Source organism: Cibotium barometz, chromosome 46 (assembly GCF_041138505.1).
Source record: "Cibotium barometz isolate CiBa-2024 chromosome 46, ASM4113850v1, whole genome shotgun sequence".
In the NCBI taxonomy this organism is placed as follows: domain Eukaryota; kingdom Viridiplantae; phylum Streptophyta; class Polypodiopsida; order Cyatheales; family Cibotiaceae; genus Cibotium; species Cibotium barometz.
In genome coordinates this window covers 18,326,315-18,333,727 of record NC_141091.1, presented here as the reverse complement: position 1 = coordinate 18,333,727, position 7,413 = coordinate 18,326,315, and the positions used below count along the sequence as shown (strand labels likewise).

General features: G+C 40.1%; 1 long non-coding RNA gene across 1 annotated transcript; it reads right to left on the bottom strand.

Moving 5' to 3' along the window:
• Window positions 1-1,454: 1,454 nt before the first annotated feature.
• Window positions 1,455-4,145, bottom strand: LOC147611952 (uncharacterized). Its single transcript, XR_015263587.1, has 2 exons — window positions 3,838-4,145; window positions 1,455-1,562 (listed from the first exon to the last, which is right to left on the bottom strand). It is a non-coding gene; the product is annotated as an uncharacterized LOC147611952 (long non-coding RNA).
• Between the last annotated feature and the right edge of the window lie 3,268 nt (window positions 4,146-7,413).

Below are 7,413 nucleotides of genomic sequence, written 5' to 3'. Positions count from 1 at the left end.
CCCTAGCCCTACGTCTACGTTTAGAGCGTAGCCTTCTACCTCAATAGGCTAACCCACTTTGTAATTCTCCCTACAAAATTTTGTAATGTTCCCAAATTCCTTTGTAGCTTTTTCACACATTAATGAAAGCTTTGTGAGTTGTGTTACATTCTTTGTTGAGTCCATTTTTTTTGTATGCTCAGTGCCAATGAACATTTCATTTAAAAAATATAAAAGCACTATACACACAGGAAAAAACACACACAAACACACACACACACACACATATATATATATACACACACAAACATATATACACACACACATATATATACATATACAAATATATATACATATGCACACACATATATATATATATGTACACACACACACACACACACACATATATATGAATATTTATATATACAAAAAATGTAGATCCTATAAAGTCACCTAGAGACCCTTATAGAGTGCCTTATGAGCCTCAAGGCCAAAAAAATAAAAAAAAATAAAAAAATGCCATGTGCGCTACGGCGCGTTAATCGCTAGTTTGACCAGGTCAAAATGGCGATTTACGCGCCGTAGCGCACATGGTATTTTTTTTATTTTTTTTTGATATCTTTGGTCTGGTGAGGCTCATAAGACCCTTTAGGTGCCCTAACAGCCCCAAAATCTTATATATTTATATAAGATATTATATATATTTATATATATCTTATAATAGCCTTAAAATCTTATAATATCTTATGTCTTATATATATATATATCCTATATATCTTATATATATATATATGTATATATATGTATATATATATATCTTTCAATAGCCCCAGAATCTTATATATATATATATAGGTACACACACACACACACACACACATATATATGTATATATATACATATATGTACATATATATATACATATATGTGAGTGTGTTTACATCTATAAATACAATATTTTTTCATACCGCTCTAACCCAATCTCGATTACTTTTTTTAATCACGATCTCAATTAAAATGAATCCTAAACAATATTTTCTATGAACACATGAACAAAATCTTAAAATTGCGAGGCTTGAAATGGTATATCACAAGTACGCCAGGAAAAATCACAACTTACAATGCACAACAAAAAAAATTTATTAAACTTGGAAGAGAAGTTTGCATTACATCTTTTTAATAAGCTCTTGGAAGAGCTCAGGAGAGAGAGTTCTAGAGGCTGGTTTCTGGCCTAAGCTTTGGAATACATCACTCGGCTCATTGATTCCTTGAGCCTGAGAAAGGGCACAATGGCCTAAAACTGAGCCGGGATGGTTGCCCGTGAAGCAATACAAGGCAGCTTCCCTAGCTACCAAAATACATTTATTTATGTTCGAGGCTAAGGGGTTCTCCGACAAGACTGCACTAAGTGCTTTACATTTTAGGAGCTCGGCATAGGCGATCTCTGCATAGTCTAAATGAAAAACCCGCACTATGTCGACTCTGAGGGCAGGTATGTAGTGCCAAAGGGATGCATCTCGACCCTCTGACTTTGGCCGCGTTCCTCCTACGCGCATAGCAAACTTGTCCACTTCAAAAGCAGTCTGTCAACATGTCAATATAGAAGTTAGGAAGCGTGAAATGATACAACTAAAAATAATTTGCTTTACAACTAAGAAGTAAGGACATACCTCAGTTGCATCGTCACTTGCAACTAGTTGCTCATTCGTCAAGTTTATGCTTCCTTGGTCTTGAGCATCGCCAGCAACCAAGGGCATGTGTGGTTCAAAGGCAGCTACGCTCTCATAGAATTGCACTTCTTGCTTTATTTCAACGAGCGCTTTGGCCACTACAACTTCCAAGGTACTGCTACCAATATCATATGCAAGCGCTTTTGTGAGGTTATCATCTTCAAAAGAGATTTTCACTTTTCCTTTGTCTTGACCCCCAGCATTCACGGCAATAATAGAAAGTGCCTCATCCTCACGAAACCCGAGTGTCTTGGCAATGTCATCCAAAAACAAAAACTCTTTCCCATCAATAATGATTGGATGCAAAGACATGATAACAAGGTCTAGGACCTCCTCGAGTACTTCATCGCCCTCTAGAACTAGGTCCGCCAGAACCTCCTCGGGGACATTATCTTGTAGAGCCACCAATGCCATTGAGGCCTCCCATTGTTCTGTAACATTCTCTTCCTCAGCATGGGCCTCTTGGACCTGCTCCATTAGCTTTACTTTGCCCTTTTCTTTTTCCTTGCCACTTTCTTTCGCCACACCCTCTTGTAACAGAAGGACCAAAACCATGTCCCAGCTTAGGAAAGAAGTGCCGATGTTGCCCATTTGTAGATCCAGGAGTAAGTCTTCCTCCTCATTTCTGTAGTCCTTTTCTGTGAGGGATTTTAAAAACTTGGATAGGCGAAATCTAAAATTCTTGTCTTCCCTGAATATGTACTTGATGAGGTCAACTGGAACCCATAAGCCCTCATCACCCTCAAACATGATGGAGTACGTGCTGATGTGTTCATCCATATACTGAATGACATCTGTAAAAGCATCCGCGTGTAGATGCATTGTTGCACGCACATCAATTGCTCCCTCAAACATAGGGACGATCTCATCAACCCTATGAAGTAACTCAAGCTTTCCTAGCTGTGCAATAAGTGCGTCAAGTAGAGGTGCCATGTCTATGAGTGATTGGAGGAAATAGAGAGTGTGTGATACAGAAAGGTGTGCGAAATTGAGAGCAAGTGTTAGGAGAGAACGATAATTGTCAATTGATGTAAATGAGTAAAGTATCGTTTATAAATGGGCGACCTTGTTATAAAATTTTTAAAAACTTTTAAAATTTGTAAGTACCAAAAAATTTTAAAAAAATGGTATACGAAAGCAAGAACGTATCCTTCCATCGCAAGGTCATTTCCAATTTACTAGTGGCTTACGCCACAGATGCTTGTGTGACCAACCTTATACTATCACAAAAAAATAAAACTTGCACAAGACAATTGAAAAAATAAAACTTGCACAAGACAATTGAAAAACCTTAATAAGACAGTGAGGCAAAAAAATTGAAATTGTATTTACTTCAATTCAAGATTACATATCCAGTGGTTATCTGATGGCTACACAGCCAGGGAAAGTAATTTCTCTACAAAGAAAAGATCGTTCCTTAACGCCTCCCATTCTCCATTTGTAAGCTTCCATCGCCTGTAAGGAAACGCAATGGACAACTGTTGCTTGGCAATATGATAGCGCATCACAACCTTCTCAACAATTACTCCGCATCTGATGGTGTCTCCATTGTGTTGAACAACTTTTTTATCCCATGCAGGTGATAAGAAACAAGTCAGAGCTCTCTCCCCCTTTGCAATCCATAAAGTTGGGGTATGATGTGTGTCACTTGTACGGAACAGGTACACAAAGAGGTGTAGAGGTATGAAGCAGGTTATGGTTGCTTTGTGCGATCCATATGTGCACTTCATAGCATTTTGCACCTTGCTTTCGATCTGCAAACAAGCCATGGCCACTGAAGCATTGTCTGGAATTGGCCATTCAATAGATGTGAGAGTTGGCGTAGGTTTTGGAACTAATTTTCCAATACCATTTGTTGTCGTGGGAACCACATATGTATCCTCATAGAAGAAGATGTTTCGTGCAAGAAGTTGTGCAGCTGGACACCCTCCAAAGATTAAACTACCAAGCTCCACATGGTATGCTTCAAAGGTTCCTGAAATTGCCTCCATAGGCTCCCACTCACTATAGTTTGAGGGAAAAATATCTACGCACAGGAACCCAAGAACAATCGAAGCAGTGCTCAGTATACCATTATTAGCACACAATTGATTTAAAAACAAGAATATAAAGTGGTGAAATAACTTACAATTTGCAGGAAATCGTTGACGTTGGTCATGGTTTGCTAGTTTCAGCTCTGTTGCCTTGTAAACATGTTGGACCTTGGCTAGCTTTTTTCCATCACGATCTTGTTTGAGCTCCAATATCCGCCCTTTCCAATGGTGACTTTGTATATCAACGTATCGCTTTGACACCTTGTGGCTTCCTCTTGTACTAGGCTGCATCGTAATCCAATTCCACTTCTCGTACTGTTTGATGTTCCAGTGCCCATCCTCATCTTGACCACTGCTACAAGAGAGAGATTGAATACTGATCGGAGGCCTTCGAGCTCTAGAAGAAGACATCAGATGTATATATTAGAGAGATTATAAACCTTGATGGCAAAGAAAAATAGAATGGTGAGAAAAAAACTTAGACTAGGGAGATGTAAAAAAGAGAAGGAGTTGTAGAGCAAGTTCCAAGGGCTTGGCTGTGCTATTACTGCACTTTGAAAGAGGATATTGGAGGGGGTGAGAGGAGACAATGAGTAAGATTATGAGAGCCAAAGCATTTGCAACTCAAGCTTCCATAGCTTGGCTCCACTGTTACACTCTGTAAAAGGAGGTTGGACAAGGTAGAAGGATGTAAGTGAGGATCAAACTTCCCTAGCTTCGGAGAGGAGGTTGCAGATCAAGCTTCCATAGCTAAGCTCTGCTTTTACACTCTGTAAAAGGAGGTTGGACAAGGAAGATGGATGAAGTAAGGAAATGTAAGAGAGGATCAAACTTCTATAGCTTCTGAGAGGAGGTTGCAGATCAAGCTTCCATAGCTAAGCTCTGCTGTTACACTCTGTAAAAGGAGGTTGCACAAGGAAGAAGGATGAAGGAAGGAAATGTAAGTGAGGATCAAACTTCCATAGCTTCTAAGAGGAGGTTGCAGATCAAGCTTCCATAGCTATAGATCTAAGTTTCTGAGTGAAGAGAGAGGTAGATCAAGAGGTAGATAGCTAAAAGAAGTAGTCTAGAGAGTGAAAAACGCCCTGCTATGAGAAAGGGGGAAGAGAGAGCGTTTTGGAGGGAACGTGGGAGAGAGGGATAGTGGAAAGTGAAGGGGAATGTGCATTGAATGCATGGGAACTCGTTTTTGGGCCTCTATCACTTTAGAGACCTTAGTTAATGATGGCTGCAGGCTGCTGCAGGCTGCAGCTATCCTTTTCTATAAAAAATAGGGAAAAAATGCATATACGTTTTAAATTTTTGAGTTTTAGTTGATTTTGAAAATTTAAAAAGAGCCTATTTAGCCTATTATTCTAAGTTTGACCACTACCTTCTAGGCTCTTACAAACCATTGGTTTCAGTCCACATGTAATCTTCCTATTTGTCTATTTCTTAATCACCTCCATTAGGCAATGGCAAATTAAACGGCCCAAAAAGACTCCATTGAGTTCCTAATGACTTGTCGTATGACTACCATTCGTAGCATTTATGCATTGGCAGCTCATAATGGTTGGAATGTACATCAGTTGGACATAAAGACTGCGTTCTTGAATGGAGATTTGCATGAGGAGGTGTATGTATCGCAGCCTCGTGGTTTTGTTCAAAGAGGGCAGGAAAACAAAGTGTGCAGGTTGAAAAAGGCTTTATATGGTTTAAAGCAAGCTCCACGAGCTTGGTATGAAAAGATACATGCATATTTGACTGCACATGGTTTTCAGAATAGTCCAACAGAAAGCACTTTGTATGTTAAATGTGTGGATGATGTACATCTAATCATTGCTCTCTATGTCGATGACATGCTGCTCACAGGACCAAAAGAAAGTCATATTGCTGATTTTAAGGCTGATTTGAATGCCTCTTTTGAGATGTCAGATTTGGGGCATTTGCATCATTATTTGGGGATACAATTTAAGCAATGTGATGGAGGTATTGCTTTGTGTCAAACAAAGTATATTGAGACATTGTTGCGGAGATTTGGCCTTGAAGACTGCAAGCCCCAATGGAGACAGGTTTGAAGTTGAGTTTTCATGATGCTGGAGATCACTTTGATGTCACACTCTATCAGACAGCTGTTGGTTGCCTCATTTATGTATGCATTACGAGGCTGGACATTCAGTTTGCAGTCTCACAGGTGAGCAGGTTTATGCATAGCCTAGGGTCTCAGCATTGGAAGGTAGTTAAACGCATCTTTCGCTACTTGAGTGGCACCATACATCTTGGGTTGTTTTATCCCAAGGGGGGATCATTGCCACCAGATTTACATGCTTTTTCGGACTCAGATTGGGCTGGTTGCTATGACACAAGAGTGTCCACAACAAGTGGTTTTTGTTTCATGCTCGGTAGCTCATGCATATCTTGGTTGAGCAAGAAGCAACCTGCTGTGGCCACTTCTAGTTGTGAAGCTGAGTACAGGGCAGCTTTCACAGCTACGGTTGAGTGTGTGTGGCTCAGACGGCTTATGGCTGACTTGGGTGTTGGACAGGAGTCTGCCACCTCTATCTTCACTGACAGTCAGAGTGCATTGGCAGTTGTGAGAAACCCAGTTTTTCATGCTCGCACAAAGCACATTGAGGTGCATTATCACTATGTCAGGGAGAGACTCTCAGCAGGAGAGATCAGCTTGGCCTATGTGCCAACACAGGACAACCTCACCGATCTTTTCACAAAGGCGCTTCCTCGTGAGAAGTTTGAAGCTTTCCGCAAATCTTTGGGCTTGCTCCTCTTTGTGGACTGATCTACTTCGGGCATGGCACTCCCCTATACATGAGTGCCAGCTCTCGTTCACACCATCACTCCATCCCAGGGGGGATTTGTTGCCATATATATATAGGCAGTGATGTGTGTGAACACACTTAGGACTGCTGGGGCACTTTTTCCCTCTTTAGGAGGTTTTTTCCCCCGGCTTGTATATACGCCCATCCTTCTAGGGCTAACTTATCTTTTGTACATTGACACAATCTAATACACTTTGTGTTGTATGCATTCTTGCTTCTTCTTCTCCAAGCTTTGTGTGCTTTCCTGCAACCCTAATTCCAACATAGGTGCACCAATGAAATTATCACCTGCTGCTTCTGTGTATCAAGCTTTGAAAATTCATATGTGGCATTTGGATCTAAAAAATCTGATGCAACTTGACATTCATCTACTATCAAACCAAAACAATAGTCCTCCCTTATATTCAATAGCTTCTGGATATCTGTTAGTAGTACAAAACTCTTATTGTCCTTTAGTGAGAAGGATGGTAGGCATGGGAGAAGGATATCCTTCTCTGAATACTCTATAGAAACATCATTTTCCTCTGGAAGAATTAAACTTGCTTTAAAATTTGGATCATCAAAATTCTTGCTCATTCTTTCTTCTTGCTCTTTATCCACAACCATTTCTACATCATGCATTTATGGAAGATATGTCTCAAAGATTTGGAACAGTGGAAAATTTGGTTGATTGGAAGATTTGGCCCAGTAGCCAAAACTTTAAACCATTGTAAGATTTGGCACAAAAGCCAAAACTTTGGTTCAATTGTCTCATGCTTTTTGGGCTTGATCATTTGTGTGAGGATGGGTTCTTTGGCACAAAAGGTTTGACCCATTAAGCCCATGGTTTTGGGCCATGACTTTCTGGGCCATTAG